We start from the raw sequence: 21,494 nt of genomic DNA, 5'->3' as shown, positions 1-21,494 counted from the left end.
TCTCCTCTTTTTCATCCTCCTTTTTTCTCTCCTTCTCCTCTTCCTTCTTTTTTCTCTCTCATCTGATAATATGTTTAACTATCTTGAAGAATAAGCATCATATTCTTGAAGAACTTCCCCTCAGAGAATCTATCTCTTTCCTTTTGAAAATCTTATCTCTGGTATTTAGCTCTATGAGGTCTAGTCCTTCCTCCAATTATCATCTCTATCCAGTTCCTCTACCATCAAATTTCTTGATGTTAAGATTCTCCTTTGCCTCTTGACTTTTTTTATTTTTTCACACTTAATTTTTAAAGAAATTCTTTATTGTTCCTGAAAACCTATAAAGTAGAGACATAATTCTAAACTCCCTTTATTTCTCTTAAAGGAGAAAAACCAAACTATATTTTGATTATAAATACCATCTGTTAGTCATGGCAGAAATGTAAGGATTTAACTCACCAATTTAGGTCTCTCTCTCTCTGTAAGAGTCTATCCCCCATAATTTCTGGAAGGAATAGTCTCAGTTCTCTGTTATTCTTATTAATAAATCTTATACTCTGATTATTAGGGGAAAAGATGCATATAGACATATTAAACATGCAGTAAGTATATGATTTCAAATTTCCTGATATAATTTGTTTGATTTCACCTCATCTCTGGCTCTTTTAATAATATTTTTGAGCATATTTTGGTACTGACTTTTAAATGAGATTATTTAACATTTTTTTCTTCTATCCACTCCCTTTACATCTGCTCATTTCACCCTCACCCTTCACCATCTCTTTTTATTGAAATTCCATTTTGCATTCCCTTTTTCAAGTTATAACATTTAAAAATAATTTTCAATGTATTTGTCCTTTTTCTACCTATATTTAGACTATCACTGATTTTTGAAATTTCTTCTTTTATGCCCCACTAAAATTCTAACTTTCAATTAAATAGCTACATACAAATACCTAGTAATCATCTCTTACCTCAATTATTGTGACCACTCTATACTTGATGCCTTGATTCTCATTTCTCCAGTCTATTTCAAGTTCTGCTACCAAAATAATCTTTCATTCTTGTCATTCTTGCTAACTCCTCTTATTAAATTACAAGTTCTTCCCTTCTCCCACATTCAAGTGAAATTACTTTTCTTGGCTGTTAATTTAGTTTAGTTTTGTCTCTCTTGATAATTTTCCTTAAAACTAATTTTGTTCTCAATCTTAAAAAGTAAGTTATAGTTTTTCTGTTCTCCATTTGAATATCCCAAGCTGTTTATTTTAAAGAGGTAGTGGCTCTATAGAATTTTATTAGGAATTAATCTTTACTTTAAATATTAATTCTATCAGTAATTTGGAAGGGAAATTATTTCCTACCATATATGTTATTGACCTATATATCGACATTTGAATACCATGCTTTATTATTTCATAACAAAGTCCTTTTTTTAAAAGGGTTTTATAAAAACACACAGAGGAATACCTCCAGGAAATCTGACCTTTTAAAAAATCTTAATGGAAATCACATATTCAAAAGCCTTTCAAAGTATGAGAGCAGAGAATGCTGCCATTTCTTTCAACTTCAAATTAAAAGAATTCTCAATATAATTAGAATGTTGATTGCTGAAAACCAATTAGCCAATATGACACAAAGGTAATATTTATTCATTAATTCATCCAACAAACTCCCATTTTGTGTTGATCATTTTGAAAAATGCTATCAAAGATAGTAAGGTTAGATAAAAATGATTCCCTACTGTCAATGAACTCAAAGAGGGTAAAACACTAATAAAGGTAATGGGAATGAATGAATTAAAGAATGAATGAGTGACTAAGTATTTACTATATGTCAGGAAATTCTGGAATAGAAATAAGAATATCAGTTCAGTCTCTAATAAGGGAAAATACATCAGTCAAAACCAGGGAGGGGTGCTTTTGATGGAGAATCCACAAGCATGATAAATGGATCTATAATCCATAGTATTATATACTACATGAAATATATATAATTATTTAAAATGTTATGTGAGTTCTGAAGAAGATTGCTATAAACTGAGATAATCAGGAAAGGTATCATGAGGAAATGAAATAATTAATAGGCAGAAATTAAACCGACCTTTAGAAATAGGGAAGATATTTCAAATACCTAAGCAAAAATGTTCAGGTGAAAAAATACTAAGAGTATTCAGAGAGTCAGAATTTGCTTTGACTATAGAAAAAAGAACAAAGAAAAGATTAATACAGAATAAGGCTGGAAAAGAAAGATAGCAGACTAAGGAGAACCTTGAATGATAAATCGAAGACTTTGAATTTGTTATTATTATTTAATTAATAAAGTTATTACAAATCTAATTCCCAGATACATTCCTTCAAGAGTATTTAAGATAAGTAGTTATTCACGAGAAAAAATATCACCTTTCCATAACAATTAATAAGCATTTATTGCTTATTTTGCTAGTTACTTGGATTAAGAAGTCAAAATATAAAAAGTTTATAGTTATTTAGGAAAGGAACAAGGAAAAAACTAGAAAAATTGACTAGGTACAAGCAAGTAGGACTGAAGAGATGCTTAAATGTTTTAATAGGCTTTCATAAAATTAACGTGAGAATAGGGAAGATGTCAAAGTTCTGTTACTATTATATAAAAAGGTATACTAAACTATACTAATATGAGTAGGAAATAAGCAAAAAAGTCAGAATTTGCAAGATTTAAGAAATGAACCAAAACTTCTGCTGTATTCAACATTGGTTAGGACCTTGAATTTAAAAAAAAATCCTACTTTAAGCTCATCCTTTTAAAACAATCAGGTAAAATTGGAGGATGTCAAAGAAGAAGCACTAAATTAATGAAAGGATGAAAAAAATGTGTCATAAGAGAAATGAACTAAAGTTTTGCCAGATAAAAGAAAAGGTTAATTGGCAACTTAATAACTCTTCAAGTATGCAAAGATGTATAATAAGATCTTGATAGATTGTTCTTCAGAAACAGACAAATCAAGAAAATTTGGTTATTTGAAATGAAAACCTTTTGAATTTTGAGAAGAATGTTTTACTTTGTAGTTTACTCTATTCCAAGCATATTTGTTTGTTGTTACTACTTTATGACATAAGTGATTTATATGCTAATATTCTGATGCTAGTTAAAGCAGTTGGCTAAGGCAGTGTTAATGAGGCCAAATAATGAGGCCATTTAACTGCTCACTAAGGGGAAAAGAAAAACAAAAGCACAAACAGACTCACACACACAAGTTCTCTAAAATGTCTTTCAGAGCCATGAATTCAACTTTCAACCTGACCTAGCCAATCATCTGACAAATATATGGAAGAGTATTGGTCATGTGATCATATATTTAGCATTGGAAGAGACTTTCAAAATTATCTAGTCAAATCTCCTCATTTTCTACATGAAATAAAGGAGGGCTAAAAAGGTTAATTGCCCAAGTTCCCATAAGATCTCATAGGATTTAGAGTTGGAAGAAACCTTAAATTCTATTATATCTAACTTCTTCATTTTAAAAGAGGAGGAAACTGAGATTCAATGAGATTCAGTGACTTAAACATCATGAAAGAACCAGTATCAGAAAAAAGTAGTTGAATCCAGATTTACTGACTCAAGGTCTACCTTCTCATTTACTATACTGCATTACCTCTGGATAATAAAAAGAAAATGGATTTGATGCCCGGACTTCTGAATCCAAATCTTATACTGTTTTATTTTTCTTCAATAGAAGGGAAATAGAAATCGATCTTTTTCCAGACACCAAACTATTGTGAAAGATCTGAAATGCATAAACATGATAAATATATTAAGATAGATGGGTTTTGCAAACTATTATTAAATTGGAGAGTAAAATCTGTCATCTTAGAAATGTATCTAGATTACCAAAGAGATAAACCTACCTAGATTCCTTATAAATATGATAGTTTATTTGAAAGAATTTTTCTCTAGGCTTAAAAAAGAGGGAACACTGGCATGTTTCTATCTATAAAACTTACTCAAAGAAGGAAGGCATCTAATATCCAGAAATGGAGAATTTCCCATTTCTAAATTCTTAATATATAATGAGGTCTTGGAGGTAGGGAAGAAGAAGCACTAGAAGAAAAAGAAACATCTTCTGTTGATGTTAAAGATTATTGATATAATTTTTTACATAACTTTTTTCCTAAGTTTTTTAATCTTACATATATATATATATATATATATATATATACATACACACATATATATGCGTGTGTGTGTGTGTGTGTGTGTGTGTATCCAATTACATGCAAAGGTAGTTTTCAACATTTATACATCTGCAAACTTATGTGTTTCACATTTTCTATCACCATTCCTTCCTTCTCTATTTCCCATTGTAGCAAAAGATCTGGTCTAAGTTGTACATGTATAATCATGTTTAACATAGTTCCATATTAGTCATATAATAAAAGAAATTAGAAAAAAAGGGGGGAAATCATAAGAAAGAAAAAACATAAAAGAAATTTGAAAAAGTGAATATAGTATACATTGCTCTTCATTCAGAATCCATAGGGTTGTTTTTTTTTTTTGCTTTTTTTCTGGCTATGGATGTCATTTTCTGTAACAGGTCTGACAGTATTGTCCTTGACCACTGAACTGCTGAGAGGAGCTGAGTCCAATATAATTGATCTATACCACAATGCTGATATGTACAGTATTCTTCTGGTTCTGCTCACTTCACTCGTCATCATTTCATGCAAATCTTTCCTGGCTTTTCTAAAGTCTAGTCAATCATGTTCTAAAGTCCAATTACTCATAATTTCTGTACACCATAACTTGTTTAGCCATTCCCCAATTGATGGGTGTCCCTTCAATTTCCAATTCTTTGATACCATAAAAAAGAGTTGCTATATGATTTTTGAACATGTATATGTACTTTTCAATCAAAGGACGGCAAGGAAATGGGGAGAAAGAAGGGAAATCTAAAAAAGAATGATGAGTCAAAAAGAAGAAAAGATCCAGAAGGAATTCCAAGTGCCAGAGCTTTGGTCCTTTGATATACAAATTGGGATGCTTTCTTGATGACTGAAATGAAAGCCTTGAACACAGATATTAAGAAAAAAGGATGACTCCCCAAACCATAAAACCAGATATATCCAAGTGCCTTATAAACACTTAGGGGAGTCTCTGAAGAAAAGGAACTTTTGATGGTCCATGAACCACCAAATGACTAAGGGTCTGTTTCAAAGATGGTATGAGTTTATTGAGTTTCAGAGTTGCTGCTTTTCTTCATATCCAATTGGGTTTACTCTTGGTCACTGCAAAGGACTGTTAGTATGTCAAGCCACTCTGTATCTTAGTTGACACAACCATTCCTTATATAGTCACCTCTAAGTTACCTGGTTAATTTGAGAGCTCAAGTACACTTTCATTTTCAAATTTATCTTTCTTCTTTTCCTTTGTAACAAAAAAAAAAAATGATTTAGTTAAACCAACCAAAATGTTAACTAAATAAGAGTGAAGTTAAAAACATTCTTGCATTCCTAAAAATTTCCTACCACTATTATAAGGGAGGGATAGTTATTATCTTACTTTTTTTTTTCTCCTTGAGCCTGTTTTGGTTTTATACATTCTTATGGGTGATTCTTTCCATTTATATTGCTATAGTCATTGTGTATATATCATTTGTCAGCTTCTCCCTACTTAACCTTGTATCACTTTAATGCAAGTCTTTTCTTGCTTCTCTTATGACATTCATTTTTTTTAAACTTGGAACAGTAATATTACATTATTTTCATGTAATGTACTGTGCTTAGTTCTTCCCCAAATCAATGGCATCTATTTTGTTTACTGCCCTTTTGCTACTAAAAAAAATTCTGTCATAAATGATTTGAGAATATGGAACATTTACTTCTATCTTTATCCACCTCCAACATGGTATGCTAAATAAAGAAGAATCATGCTTCATTAATTTAAAAAACAGAAGGTTATACACGAACAATGCAGTTTATGTTCCCCTATCATTACATAAAATATCAGGTTAGAATTCTTACATTATCCAAAGTTATTGGGAAAACTAAATATATATCTTTTGTATATAGTAATTCTGGTCCTAAGGAATTAACAAATTGTCACAAATTTAGTGTAAGCTCTTTCCCAATCACAGTATTATTTAATATCTGTGGATCAGTATAAGAATCTTTCTATCAGTAAAATAATGTATGCATATGTATTGGTATGTATGTATATATATAGAGATGTACAAATGTGTGTAAATTTACTATTCTGCTGGTCTAAATAGTTTTCCCATTCAAAACTCCTTCCACTTGTTTGACAAAGTTTTCTCTTAAAGTATAATTCAATATTATGTAAGAATAAGAACTTTGGAGGAATGTATTAGTAATTTTCAATTATATTTAAATCAAATAGATTTAGAAGTTTAAAAAAAGTCAACTTCCATGATGGCTTTGTTAAATTCTTCTGAGTTTCCCTCAGAATGCACATTAATCAAGCCTCTTACCAGATTTTGGAGTGACAAAACCTACAGAAGAACACAGTGGAGCATCGTTCCACCATAGTCTGTGACTGGGGTACCCAGGGAAGAAAACAGAGACCCAGAGTACCAGTTGCGGGGTAGGGCAAGGTGGGGATTAACTAACCTGAGATCTTTGGCTGTGGAAGCAGAGGCTTTTGTGATTTGGATTAGGCAGGCAGGTTGGGAGAGCTCCACTGAAGGTAGGTGCTCAGGATCCCCTTTCAGTCAGTCCCTGAAGTTCCTAGCATGGAGTCCCTGGCATTGCCAGCAGGGAGGGCCTGGCATTTCTATGCAAATAGCCCAGACACAGTCCCAGGTGTTGACACACACCTCCCCCAAAGGGAGAGGGCTGCTGACATCTCCAGCCCAAACAATCCAGAGAGAAAGCCTCAGGATTTCTTTGCTCCTTGATTCACTGAGCAACCCCTTAAAGTTCCTATCATCTACATCCCCAGACCAGTAAGCAAGCCTCTAGAACTGTCCACACCTAAGGTTTGAACTATTTCCTCCCCCAACATAAATCCCTTGGGATAGTTAACAAATCCCAAAATGCATAGGAAAGCTCAGAGAAAAGCAAGGTCCATTGAAGGTTATCATGGAAATAAGGATGGAAAAAATACTAGCTCTGAAAAGGAGGGCAGAAGGGATGCTACTTGTGGAGCATCAGAGGAGAATATGAATTGATCTGCAGACTAGAAAGACCTCTTGGAAGAGCTTAAAAAGCATTTTTAAAAATCAAAAAAATTGGGAAATAAATGCAAGAGAAAATTAACAACCTTCAATAAAAAGTGACAAGAGAAAACAAATCCTTTAAAAATATAATTGGTCAAATTCAAAAATAAAATAAATCTTTCAAAAATACAACTGGTCAAATGGAAAAAGATAAAGACAAAATTAACCAAATGGAAAAGGAGATGCAAAAGCTAACTGAAGAAATTACCTCTTTGAAAATTAGGCTGGCAATAGTGGAAACCGAACTTAAGGAGACTCTACGAACCTGTTAAACAAAATCAAGAAAAAGAAAAAAAGAGGGAAAAAATGTAAGAGGAGGATTCCCCAAACCATTAAACAGGATATATCCAATGAGTAAACAATTGTTAAAACAATTTATTTGCAAAATAAATACAACAGAGATAATTTAAGAATCATTGGACTACTTGGCACCCATGATCTAAAACAGAGCCGGGATAGCATTCTTTTAGAAATAGTCAAGGAGGGGTAGCTAGGTGGTACAGTGGATAGAGCACCTGCCCTGGAGTCAGGAGAACCTGAATTCAAATCAGGCCTGAGACACTAAATAATTACCTAGCTGCCCTTCTTGGGGCAAGAGACTTAATCCCATTGTGTTGCAAAAGAAAAGAAAAGAAAAGAAACAAACAAAAAATAAATAGTCAAGGAGAACTGCACTGATATCCTAGAACCAGAGGGCAAAATAGTCTTTTAAAGAGTTCACTAATCACCTCCTAAGAAGGGTTCAAAAATGAAAATGCCAAAAAATATTGAAGTCAGCCTCCAGAATTATCAGATCAAGGAGAAAATCCTGCAAGTGTATCCCCTTCCAGAGGGAAAAAAACAAAACAAAACAAAACAAAACACACACACACACACACACACACACACACACACACACAAAACCCCTTCTGAATTTGATTAAAATTATCTCTTATGTATCTTTCCCCTCAATCCTAATTCCTCATACTGAAAATTGCTAATTTGTAAATATTTTGATCAAAAATATGTATGTACAATACTATCTTGATTGTTTGCCACTAAGGGGAGGGTGGGGTAGGAAGGGAAGGTGGAAAGAAATTTTGTAGCTTAAAAATATACATGGGCATATGGATGAAAATATATAAATATATAAAAAAAAGAAAAAGCAATTCACAATCTCACCAAAAAACTGTTTTATCAAATTTACTATAATATGCATAACTCAAAACTTACAAGTTGGTAGTTACTATCCAAGCCCATGGAACCACATGAACAACTATTTGCCACATACTTATGGACCTGTTACATGTGCTGTCCACTCATGTCCACAACCATAATTATGCTTATACTTTTGTGATCAAAGTTAATATTTTAGAGGTCTATGAAACTGTGCCTTGATGGTAGTACTTAGAAAAATAAAGATGTTTACATTTTTAAGCATGTTTGAATTTCACAAGTTATTTCATATCAGAAAGTCAGGTCCATTAAATATTTTTGTGAGAGCAAAACTTAAGTGTGAAAACTTTAATTGTGAGATGTGATTATAACAAAGTTGAGAAAAAAAATCCTGCAAGTGGTCTGAAAAAAGCAATTCAGATATGAAGAAGGCACAGTCAGGATTACACAGAAACTGGTTTCACCAATAATACAAGATTGAAAGACCTGGAATATGATATTCTGGAGGGCAAGGAAGTTTAGATTACAACCAAGAATCAGCTACCCAGTAAAATTGAGTATTTCCCAAGAAGTTGCTTGGATCCAAGATGTCAGAGTGGAAACAGGAATTCCCACAAGTTCCCACCCCCACCTCAGACCACTCTGAGAACCTTTAAATAAATATGGTAACCAAATTCTAGAATGTTGGAAACCCCAGAAAGTTTGAGTGAAACAAATTACCAGCCCAAGACAATTTGGAAGATCAGCTGGAATGATCTGTTACACTGGGGTTAGAAAGGGAGGCAGTGTAGCCCTGGCTGTGCTGACTGAGCCAGAGCATAGGAGTCCAATCATTCAAGAACAGTCAGCAGGTTGCCCAGGGAATGCCTGGGTCAGTGGCAATGATGGCAGTTTCCAGACCTTTCAGCCCAGGTTTGCCAAGAAAGTTAGAAGCTCTGCAGGAAATCTCGGCTGCACCACAGTAAAAAGGCTGGTCCAGTATCAGATCTCAGCCCAGACTTGGCCCCCAGGAACCAGAACAGGTCTGAGGAGCTAGCTAGCAAGTGCTTCCAGAGTACTCAACCCACAGATGGCAAGGAAGTGGAGGAGATTTTTAGAGGTCTCTTTGCTATTTGTTCCTAAGGCAGGATTTTGTAGCTTTGCCCATGCTTGAATGGAAGTCACAATCTGGGGCCCAATCTTAGGAAAAGGAGCTTTACTGCCAAAGCAGAACAGAGTCTCTTCTCACAATTCCAGGATAGAGTAGAGTGCTTGTGTGGTCATCAGCAGATCAGAACCCAGGCCAGAAGAGTAGTCAGAGTCTCTCAGAAGACCTTAAAGGAACTGAGGTTCCTGTGGAGTATCCCTAAAGACAGCTGCAAAAAAAAACCCATCAAAAGCTTAGAACAGAGCATCCTCCCCCATGGAAGCAGACCCCTAACTTAACAAAGAGTACAAATCAAGTTATTGAATGGGGAAATGAGCAAACAACAGAAGGGAAAAAATCTGATCATAGACAATGGCCCCATGGATGGTCAAAATACACATGCATGAGATAACAAAGTAAATGACAAAGGCTCCAAGAAAAATAGGAGTTCAGAAAAAAAAATAGAGCTCAAAAAGATTTTAAAAATCAAGTAAGGCCCTGGAGTGAAGGAGCTTCAGGCTTTGGAATAGCTCTAGGGCACCTGGGTCCCTGGGAGCCCCAGTTCCCGGTAGCAGAAGCAGTTTCCTGACCTGCCATCACAGTGAGCACCAAGCACAACTTGGAAGATCAGCAAGAAGACCTCTACCAGAGCCAGCAAGAAGCCTACGCCAAAATGGCCCTCCTCAGCACGGCCATGGCCCTCAGAGAGGCCCAGATCCCAGAAAATGGAAGCAGGCCCACAGAGCCGCCCAGCAGGAGCCACCCAGCTGGACCTGCTTGGCAGCTGTACCCTGAGAGCTCAGCCCTTGGAAGGTAAGAGAGTGGAGGGAGATTGCCGACGTCTGTCCTCTGTCCCTGGGACAGGACTGTGGAGCTGTGACCATATTCAGACCCTGATCGCAAGTGTTTGGCCCCAGAGAGGTGAGTTTGTGGCCCATCAATAGACCAGGAGAGCAGTCAGAGCCTCATATACTGGGGTCCTTGTTGGGGGGGGTGTCCCAATAATATTCAAACGCTCAGGAAGCACCTCAAAACTAGGCACAGACTGGGGAAATGAGTAAAGAGGGAAAAAAAAGGGAACTGACAAAGACAATTACTTTGGTCCCATGGAGGACCAAAATACACACTCTGAAGATGAGAAAGTTCAAGTTGCTGCATCTAAAGACTCCAAGAAGTATAGAAGTTGTTCTCAGGCTATGATAAAGCTCAGAAAGGATTTTGAAAATCAAATAAGGGAAGTAAAATTGGGAAGAGAAATGAGAGAGATGCAGGAAAAAACATGAAAACCAAGTCAGCATTTTAGTCAAGGAGATCCCCCCAAAATGCTGAAGAAAATAACATTAATAAAAACCAGCTTAGGTCAAATGGATAAAACAGTTAAAAACGTTATGGAGGAGAAGAATGCTTTAAAAAGCAGAATTGGCTAGATGGAAAAGGAGATAAGAAAGCTCTGTTAGGAAAACAAATTCTTCAAATTGGAATGGAGCTAGAAATCTAGAAAAAAAAGGAGAGAAAGGGGATGGGAGAAAGGGGATGGGGGAAGGGAGGGGGGATGTAGGAGATAGAGGAGAGGATAGATCATGGGAGAGGACAGTAAAATATAACACATTTTCTTTTTTAATTTTTGCAAAGTGGTAGGATTAATTGACCTGTCTAGGACCATGAGGTTGGGTGGTTGCTTAGTCTCTGGGATGGAATGTAGTTTGGGGGCCTCCTGGCCCTGGGCCAGTGCTCTGTCCCCTGAACCACTTGGATGCCCCACAGCATATTTCTGAAGAGGGACAAAGTGAAAGGAGAGAGAAAATGTAATATATAGTAGTGGGGAGGAATGGATGGAAGGAATTACAATCAGCAAACTCAATTGTGGAAAAATATGGAAGTAACTTCTATGATGTACTTATGATAAAGAATGTAATCCATCTGAGACAGAGCTGATGGTATCAGAACCACAGACTGAAACACATTTTTTCTCTTTCTTTCACTTTACTTTTCATGAGATTTTGTAGTTTTGTGGGGGAAGGGGTATTATGTTTATTCTTACAATAACAATATTTTAGTAATGTGTGAATAAATAAAACAAATTTAAAGTTTTTAAAAATTTTAAAAATCAAGTAAGAGAAGTAGAAGACAAATTGGAAAGAAATGAGAGCAATGTGGGAAAATCAAGAAAGCAGTTTTCTGAAGGAAATACACTAGAGAACATTGGAATAAATGAAATGTTCCTTAAAATGATAAGCAATATCTATCTAAAACCATGAACAAGCATCATATGTAATGGAAATAAGCTAGAGGCATTCCCAATAAAATCAGGAGTGGAATAAATGATGTCTGTTATCACCACTATTATTCAATATTGTATTAGACCTGTTAGTCAGGATTAAGAGAAGAAAAAGAAATTAAAGGAATTAGAATAGAAACTGAAAAAACAAAATTTTCAATTCTCTGCAGATGATATGATACACTTATAGAACCCTAAAAAATAATCTAAAATATTACTTGAAACAATTAGCAACTTTAGCACAATCACAAGATATAAAATTAACCCACATAAATCATCAGTATTTCCATATATTACCAATAATACAAAGTAGCAAGAGATAGAAAGAAAAGTTCCATTTAAAATAACTGTGGGGGTGGCTAGGTGGTGTAGTGGATAAAGCACCAGTCCGGGAGTCAGAAGTACCTGGGTTCAAATCCGGTCTCCAACACTTAATAATTACCTAGCCGTGTGGCCTTGGGCAAGCCACTTAACCCTGTTTGCCTTGGAAAAACCTAAAAAAAAAGAAAAAAAAGAAAATAACTGTGGACAACATAAAATACATGGAAGTCCACCTTCCAAGACAGACTCAGAAAATATATGAAAATAGGCAAATAAAAGCAGATTCAATAAACTGGGCCTATGTCAATTGATCATGGACAGGCTGAGTTAATATAATAAAATGACAATTTTACCTGAATTAAATTACTTATTTGGTGCCATACAAATCAAACATCCAAAAAAAAAGTATTTTATTAGGCTAGAAAAAATAGTAACTAAATTCCTATGGAGGAACAAAAGGTCAAGAATATGAAGGGAATTAATGAAATATATGCAAAGGAAGATGGCCTAGCAATACCAAATCTAAAATTATATTACAAAGCATCAGTCATCAAAACCGGTCCTGTTAAGAAATAGAGTGGTGGATCAGTTGAATAGATTAGTTGCAAAAGAAACAGTAGCAAATGGCTATAGTAATCTGCTGTTTGATAAACCCAAAGATTGCAGCTTCTGGGATAATAACTCAATCTTTGATCTATGGAAAGAGAGTAGTTTATGATCAAAGAGGAGATAGAGAACATTATAAAATACAAAATGGTTAATTTTATTACATTAAATTGAAAAGTTGGTTTTTTTTTAAATAAAGCCTATGTAACCAAGATTAAAAGGGAGGTAGTAAGTAGGAAAATAACTTTTACAATTGTGTTCTTGACAATTTCTAAAATACATAGAAAATTGAGTTAAATTTATAAGGCTACAAGCAATTCCCCAATTGATAAATGGTCAAAGTATATGAAAAGGGAATCCACAGATGAGGAAATAAATTCCATTCATAGTCATATGAAAAGATGCTCTAAATAATTATTGATTAGAGGAATACAAATTAAAATACTTTGAGGTATCACCTCACTCCTCTCAGATTGGCCAATATGACTAAAAAGAAAAATGATCCAAGTTTAAGGGAATGTGGGAAAACTGGGACATTAATGCATTGTTGGTGGAGTTGTGATCTTAGTGAACCTTTCTGGAGAGCAATTTGGAATTACACCCAATAAAACTGTGCATGCCCTGTGATCTAGTAATACCACTGTAAGGTGTGTATTCTAAAGATATCACAAAAAAGAATAAAAAACTAACGTGTAAAAAATATTTATAGAAACTATTCTAATAGTGTCAAAGATTGGAAATTGAGGGAATTCTGATCAATTGGTGAAAGATGGAACAAATTTTGGTATATGAATGTTATGGAATGCTATTGTTCCATAAGAAATCATAAGGAATGGGACTTCAGAATAGTCTGGAAAGACTAACATGAATTGGTGCAGAGTGAATTGAGCAGATCCAGAAGAACACTAACAGCAACGATGGGTGTTAATCAACTATGATATACTAGTACATTTCTGCAATATAAGAATCAAAGACAATTCAAAAATACTCGTGTTAGAAAATACCATTCACATCCAGAGAAGGAATTGTGGAGTTTAAATGAAGTCCAAAGCTTGATAAGTTCAGTTTTTTAAAGTTGTCTTATGTATTATCTCTTTTTTTTCTCTCTAATGCTTTTTTCTGTTTTCTGTTTGGATTTGATTCTTCTTTCATAACATGATTAAATTGGATCTATGGTTATCATGGTTAGACATGTAAAGTTTATAATAGATTACTTTCTGTCTGGGTGGGGGGAAGGAAGGGAGGGAAAATACAAAATTCAAAACCTTGCAAAAATGTTTGTTGAAAACTACCATTGTATGTGTTAGAAAAATAAATAATAAAATATTTAATTAAACAAAAGAAGTTTGTACTTGATAAATCAATGATGACAGTACTGACAAAAGATGGATCTTTTTGATGGAGTGTGGGAGGATAACCCATACCCATGATTTCAAGACCCCTGTGAGGAAGTTTCCTTTATAGCTGCAGATTTCCAAGTCTACTATATTTATAGGTTCTGAGAATTACCTGATGGCATGGAGAAATTAAATGATTTTCTCATGGTCATATGAGAAAACAAAACTCACATCCATCTCTGATCCCAATGCTGCTTTTCTATATAACCTGCCATAAAACCTCTGTTTTGTATGTATACCCATACATGACAGAAAATCATATAAATCAGTCTCTTTAAATAACTACCATTTTTCTATAGTAGTATTTTCCATTGTTTCTTCAAAATTTCATTCATGAGAGCTTCTTCTACCTCCTGGAAGGACTTCTCCTGTAGAATATATTTCATGTTATTTTTCTGAATTCTCTCAGATATGTTATCTCAACATCATTAGAATGTATAAAATTTTTCTCTTTCTATCATCTTGAGCTCTGTGAGAAAATGCTTGCTCAAAAGATTGTCATCATTTCCATCCCCATAACAAATTCCTCCCTTTGGCCAAGAATAAAATTCAAAATAGAATTCTCCTCTTTAGTTAATATTCATCTTTTGAAGACTGAGTTATTATACCAGATAGAAAAATTTTACTCCTCTGCTTTTGACAAGGAATCCTAATAGATATTATTAAAAATTGAAATCTCTGTAACTATTATATTCTAATCAGGGTTTTCATCTCATTAAGTTTCAATGAGGTTAAATTTACCTCCTGGTTTTAACATCTCTAGTTTATCTTACTTAAAAAAACTACACTTTACTCAGACACCCAGAATGTTTTTTTTTTGAAAGATGATCATTTCAAATGCTATTCTTGCTACAATTTTGTTGGTCTCCAGGATATCTGGCTTCCTGAGTTTTGGTAAATAATTTTCTTCTTTTCCTTTGTTTTCACAATAACTATATTTGAATAAGAATTCAAAAACAGTAAACAAAAACATTTTATCAAAGTTTATTAAGTGCACTCTAGCTCTGACAAAAAGTCTATCATTCTCATATGCCACTCTGTTAACCAAACGTTTATTGCAAAACATTATAAACTTTCCTTTACTTGTGAAGAAAAAAGTAATAAACAACTTTTAAAAAATTCTACATTGTTATCATTTAGAATTCATTTTATTACTTCAAAAACAGAAATAGTTGTTTTGGATAACCTCATTATTTTCCTTAATTGAGGAGAAAGGAAGTCATTATACTTCTTAATCAACAAATGAGATTTTCATTTGCTTTATACATATTTTTGTGTATATGTTCTATAAGGAAATGCGTATATGTTCCTTAAGGAAATAATGAAAATCCAGATTTTGAAAACAGGTAATTTAAAGAAAATATTTCACTTTGAAAAGAATTAATGATTCTTTTTCTGTTCCATTATTGACAATTGTATGTTGATTAAGTTTTCCCTCCAAGTTAACAACAAATTGTTTCTGCTCAGAGAGGCACTCTAATTTCTTGACATTAATTCTTCTACTAGTCATTTTACCTTGGGGCTGTTACTCTGCTTGAAAGTGAATTTTTACCTTAGAGAGGATAAGTCTGTTATCAGTCCAGCACTCTATACCACATATTGCCTTTGCATAACATCCTGTCTCTTCTCCTTTAGATCACAGAGTCTATTAAATGCTAATGTTTGGTAAGGGTGTATCCAGGAAGTTTTATTGATTTAGGTAAATAAAAAATTTTTGTAAGAAGGCCATGAGATGTGCAAATCTTCAATAATAGGTGACCATTGCTGTTGCTATTTTCAACTCCATTCCTCCCCAAGACTCCCTGTCATGTCTGATAATCTGAGTCCGTTCTAGCACTTAAAGTCACTCAGAATTATGAGCTTATTCTCTTCTGGTATAATGATGATATGGGTCTCCAGGTCTTCATTAATTTTTTTCTTGAACTTCATCAATGTTTGTCATGGTGGTAGCTTAGGCACTGACAATGGTGGTATGGCATTTTCCTTGAAGTGGCAATCTCATTGTCATGAGCCTGTTGTTCACTCCTTTTAGTAGGCATTCAAGAATGTTGACTAGATTAGTTTTGATTTTTAAACCTACCCCAGTTTCATAATGCCCCTGAACTGAAGTCACTCCAGAAAAATGTCTATCCAGCTCTGATTTCAGTAAGCTGACCTTCATTTGTCAGCCTTGTTTCCCTCAAGGTTGCTATTTGGATATGATACTTGCTCAGTTCTCTCACAACAAGAGCTGTTCCTCTTTCAGGTCTATTGGATCTTGTGTTATCTATGAGTGTGCACATGTTCCATGTGACAATGGTAAGTGGAATCTTCTTTGAAGAAGTTTTTGCACATTTTTTGTGTCTCAATGACACTGTAGGATCCCCATCTGCCACATAATCAGGCCAGTTAAACAGATAATTGTATCTCACATCAGGGGTTGAGTGGTACAAACCTTAAAAGGACTGCTCAGGAGATACTCAGGGGGCTTCTGAATAGCACTGCTGCTTTCAGTGGGGAAAAGACTCTATGGCCTGGGTCACTTGTGTACAGGGTTGTGACCACAGCTCCCAGTGTATCCATATCTACTGCTTCTTCAGTTGCCTATTGCCACAGGACTTTGAGGAATGGTAAAGTATGGGTGATGTTTTTTGATACATGCATAAAGTAGATTTAAGTGAGGTAGAGCTGAATGAAATCATCTTCCTCACTCTCTCTTCCAAAGTCATCATGATCCAATGTGACAAGACAGAGTCAAGACAACCGGGGATGACTTTAGATGCAGTGGATGACCTTGGCATTTTCGACATCTAACCAAGCTCTTAGTGATCCACAGCACCTACTCCAACTGCCTTCTTAGTAGCTGGGACAAATTGTTCTTATCTACACAACTCCATGATGACTTTGAGACTCCCTTGGTTACCCCCAATCCAGTTTAGTCCGCCTGCTGAAATAGTTTACTCTAGTGTGGCTTTTGTGCATGCTACAGTTTCTTGGAGCCACAGGTAAGAGTTAGGTGGCTCAGTTGGATCTCAAAGGTAGAAAGCATCCCTGAAAAAAGCTCAGCAGCCCTCATACCAAAAGTATTAATCTCACTTGAACACACTCTACACCTCACATAAAATTAAAAAGTTTTTACAAAAATAAAGCCAATATAACTAAAATTAGAAGAAATGTAGAAAGCTGGGAAATAATTTTCATAACTAGTGTTTCTAATAAAGGACTTAATTTCTAAAATATATAGAGAGAACTGAGTCAAATTTATAAGAATACAAGTTATTTTCTAATTGATAATGGTCAAAGAATATGAGCAGTTTTTAGATGAAGACATTTAACATACCTAAAGTCATAAGAAAAAATGCTCCAAATCATTATTGATCAAAGAAATGTAAAATAAAATTACTTTGCAGTACCACCTCGCACCTATTGGATTGTTCAAGATGACAAAATGACAAGATGATCAATGTTGGTGAGGATGTGGCATTGTGACATGGGTCAACTATGAGGTTTGCAACTCTTGTCAAGAGTTCAGTGATCAAAGACATCCAAGGACCCGTTATGAAAAATGACATCCAGAAATAAACCCAAACAGACAAATAAAAAAACAGAAATATGGAGTCTGAATACAGAGCAAAACATACAATGCTCACTTTTTAAAATTTCTTTTACATCTGTTCTTCCTTTCTCGTGGTTTTTCTCCCCCCCACTTAGTTCTAATACTTTTTTTTAACAAGACTAATATGGAAATATGATAACATGATTATACATGTACAACTCTTACCATATTGTTTGTTGCCATGATGAGGGATAGGGAAGGGAGAGTGTAGAAAAAATGTGGAAGTCGTACACTTACAAATGGATGAATGTTGATAACTACCTTTGTCCATCATTGAAAAATAAAATGAAATTAATTAGAGAAGGAAATGGCAATGGTACTGCTCCAGTACCTCTGCCAAGAAAACGTCAAATGGAGTCATGAAGAATCAAACAGTAATAAAATGACTGAAAGTAACAAGATGTTTCTGGATTAAGTAACAGACTCTAGTCCTTGTGTCTATAGACTATGGTCCTCGAAATTCATGCTAATTTAGAACATTGTCAAATAGTCAAAAAAAATTGTATCACTAGGATCATAGTTTTATAGTGAGAATCCTTACCCGATTAGAGGACACCTACTCAAAACTTGTTTTACAAATGAGGAAACTGAAGCCCAGAGAGGTCAAATGGCATGCCCAAAATCACAGAATTTGAACTCAAGTCCTGTGGCTCCAAGTTCAGTAATCTTGCTGCTATACTACACCATCCATGCTAGTTCCTATACATTCTTGTTTTCTTCTTATAAGTTCAGATGCTGTGGCATACAGAATTCCAGAATATTTATATGTAGAATAATAGATTTGGATGGTAGGAATCTTAGAGGTCATCCAATAAAACCTCTTTATTTTACAAACGAAGGCATCAGATGTAACAAACTAAAATTGTCTAAGACAGTAAGGTAGCAGAGCAGATAGAGAATCAGGCTTAGTTAGGAAGATGAGTTCAGCTCAAAATATAGACTCTTGCTAGCTGTGTGACCCTGATCAAGTTACTTGACCCAGTTTACTTCTGTTTCTTCATCTGTAAAATGAGCTAGATAAGAAAATGGCAAAATTACCCTAGTATCTTTGCCAAGAAAATCCAAATTAGACTCACAAAGAGTCAGACACCACTGAATCAACTGAACAAGTGTGACAAATTCAGTGTCCTTCTCCACTATACCATCCTCTATTTTCTCCTAAAATAGTTTTCTCTCCCTATATAGTACTGATACATTAATAAATGTCACTTTTATTTTAATTTAGACTCACTTACCTGTATGTTAAAAAAGAGATTGCTTTAGGACCATTCATGCCTTAATATCTGCAGATTCACTCATTCATTCATTCACTTGTTCATTCATTCATGATTCAACAAAATTCATTCTTTAAACACTAATTCATGCACACTTATCGAGGGTATGAGGTGTTTAATACATTATATTTGATAAAGATTAAATTAACTAGAGGATTTCAGTCCATTCAGGAAATGAATATATTCAAAGAACCTTAGATTTTTACTCAATCTTATCACTTGACTATGTAAGTTATAATTCAAAGTTGCAAATGTAATTTGTTCAGGGTAAATTATAACAAACCAGAATCTATTCCTTATTTTTAAAATAATAAATATTTAAATAAATAAATAAAATAATAAATAATGAAGTTCCTATCATTTAAAATTTTTCTAGTCCTGAACCCTATGGGGGGGAACTTCTTCACTTTAAAAGGAATATTGGCAAGTCTTTTGATTCAAAATTGACATTGGAGAATAGACAAGAAAGAAACAAGGAGAACTGAATGACAAAAAACAATGATGCAATGGAAAGAACACTGAGTCTTGGATTGGAAGCTTGAATAAAATTGTGTGATCTTGTGCAATATCTGTGTTATCTTGTGTAATAACCATTCTGATCCTCAACTTCCAAATTTGTAAAATAAGGGAGTTAAGCTAATGACTTTCCATCTCTAAATCCATAATCTCACGTTGAAGCTGGCATTTTTTAGAGTGACTTTGAAAGATCTTTGTCCCTCATACAAACTAAAATGCAAATTTCTTTAGTCATTCATTCATCTACTCATTCAATATATATATTTATTGAGTTGCTATTATGAGAATAACATTGCTGAGGTCATTTCAGGGCAAAAAGGAATGTGTAAGATATTTTCTATATTTGTTTGGAATTTGCAGGGCTATAGTTTAGTTGGAGAAGTATGAAAGATGCATCAGTAATGAAAACATATGGCATTACTGATTATACTTTTCATATGAATGGACCAAAGTATTCTAGAAATTCAGAGGAAAAAAAGGTGAAAGCAATATCTGCTCCCAAATATAACTATATCTTATGCTTTTTTGGATCCTCCATTCCCCTATTCCCATTGTTGAATACATGCTTTCTGTCATCTCTGTATTGAAATTCTTTTTTGTTTTTCTATTGAATTTCAGAACTATTAAGCAGGTCCTAAGGACCTGCCTTTCCCCTGTCTGGACACCTTTCACATATCCACTCTACTTAGCCTCCCCTTCACTTTCCAGCTACAAAGAATTTCATGACTTCTTAGGATTACTCTTTCTGAGGATGAACCACTATGGAAAAATATTAACTTATAAAATTCTTTCCTCATATTTAACATACTTCTACCTTATTATATTCACTGCATTCTAGGTATTCTGGATTCCTAATTACCATTGTTTCAATTTCATTCTTCATCCTCTACTGATTTCTTTCTTATTCCCCATCCTTCTCAACCAATTTTCCCTACCTCCTAGTCTAAAACTTCCCAAATTCTTCTATTATCTATTGAATGCTTGGTCCAAAGGTTACAAACTGTATTTAAATTTCAAATTTAAATTAAATATAAATTTAAATTTTATTTTCTAGTTCTATCCATGTTCTTTCCATTGAGATTTGGCAACCCCCCCCCATTACAGTTTTTTGATTACTTTTTCTAGCATTTCTCATGGTGATGGAGTTGGATTATTTCTCACTAATTGTGACTTCCATGTTCTCCCTCTACCACCATCAGGGACTTCTCTGTTATTTTTTGTCTCTTCTTTCTTAAAAGGATTCACTTACTCAACAGAAATATGCCCATGTTTCCCTATACCCCAAAATCTCTCTTGACCTGTTCATTATCATAGTCATTTCATCTTTACTTCCTTTGTTGCTAAACACCTTGGAAAGACCTTTCTTCTTATTTGTTTCTTAACTGTAGTTTCTGAACCTCATCGATTCAACCAAAATTGATCCCTTCAAAGTTATCAATGATTTTTGTACAAGTAATGTTTTTACCCTTTTTCATCATCTCTTCAGGATATAGACCCAGTAGTGGTATTGCTGGGTCAAAGGTTATATACATTTTTGTTGCCCTTGGGGCGTAGTTCCAATTAGCTCTCCAGAAGGGTTGGATAAGTTCACAGCTCCAACAGTGTAATAGTGTCCCAGATTTCCCACAACCCTTCCAACAATGATCATTATCCTTTTTGGTCATATTGGCCAATCTAAGAGGTGTGAGGTGGTACCTCAGAGAAGCTTTAATTTGCATTTCTCTAATAACTGATGATTTAGAGCATTTTTTCGTATGGCTATGAATTGTTTTGATCTCCTCATCTGTAAATTACCTTTGTATATCCTTTGACCATTTGTCAATTGGGGAATGACTTTTTGTTTTAAAAATATGACTCAGTTCTCTGTATATTTTAGAAATGAGTCCTTTGTCAGGATCATTAGTTATAAAGATTGTATCCCAATTTACTACATTTCTTTTTATCTTGGTTACAGTGGTTTTATCTGTGCAAAAGCTTTTTGATTTAATGTAATTGAAATCATCTAATTGGTTTTTGTTGGTGTTATCCAACACT

This window comes from Macrotis lagotis, chromosome 1 (assembly GCF_037893015.1).
Source record: "Macrotis lagotis isolate mMagLag1 chromosome 1, bilby.v1.9.chrom.fasta, whole genome shotgun sequence".
In the NCBI taxonomy this organism is placed as follows: domain Eukaryota; kingdom Metazoa; phylum Chordata; class Mammalia; order Peramelemorphia; family Peramelidae; genus Macrotis; species Macrotis lagotis.
This window is presented reverse-complemented; position numbering follows the sequence as displayed.